Here is a 319-nt window from a genome sequence, read left to right on the forward strand (position 1 = left end):
AAATAAAAGAGAAACTCGAAAAAGTCCTATCCGCGAGAATATTGTAAAATTGTCTAAAGGAACATAATTCAAGACATCTCTCACCTCGTGAATCAAAAACTTTTATTAGCTAACTTTTCTATTTAAACAAATAAGTGAGGAAAACAGTTTTTTCACTTTGCAGGGAAAACCATCAATTTTAGCGAAAAGTGACTCACAGACAGCTTGTAGGGAGTAAAATTATCTACAAAATGAGACTTGTTAAATTAAAATCGGTTAATAAACAAAAAAGTTATTGCAAAAAAACAAGAAAAGTGCCCATTTTGAAGATAATTTTACT

This window comes from Anoplophora glabripennis, unplaced genomic scaffold (genome assembly GCF_000390285.2).
Source record: "Anoplophora glabripennis isolate ALB-LARVAE unplaced genomic scaffold, Agla_2.0 scaffold105, whole genome shotgun sequence".
In the NCBI taxonomy this organism is placed as follows: domain Eukaryota; kingdom Metazoa; phylum Arthropoda; class Insecta; order Coleoptera; family Cerambycidae; genus Anoplophora; species Anoplophora glabripennis.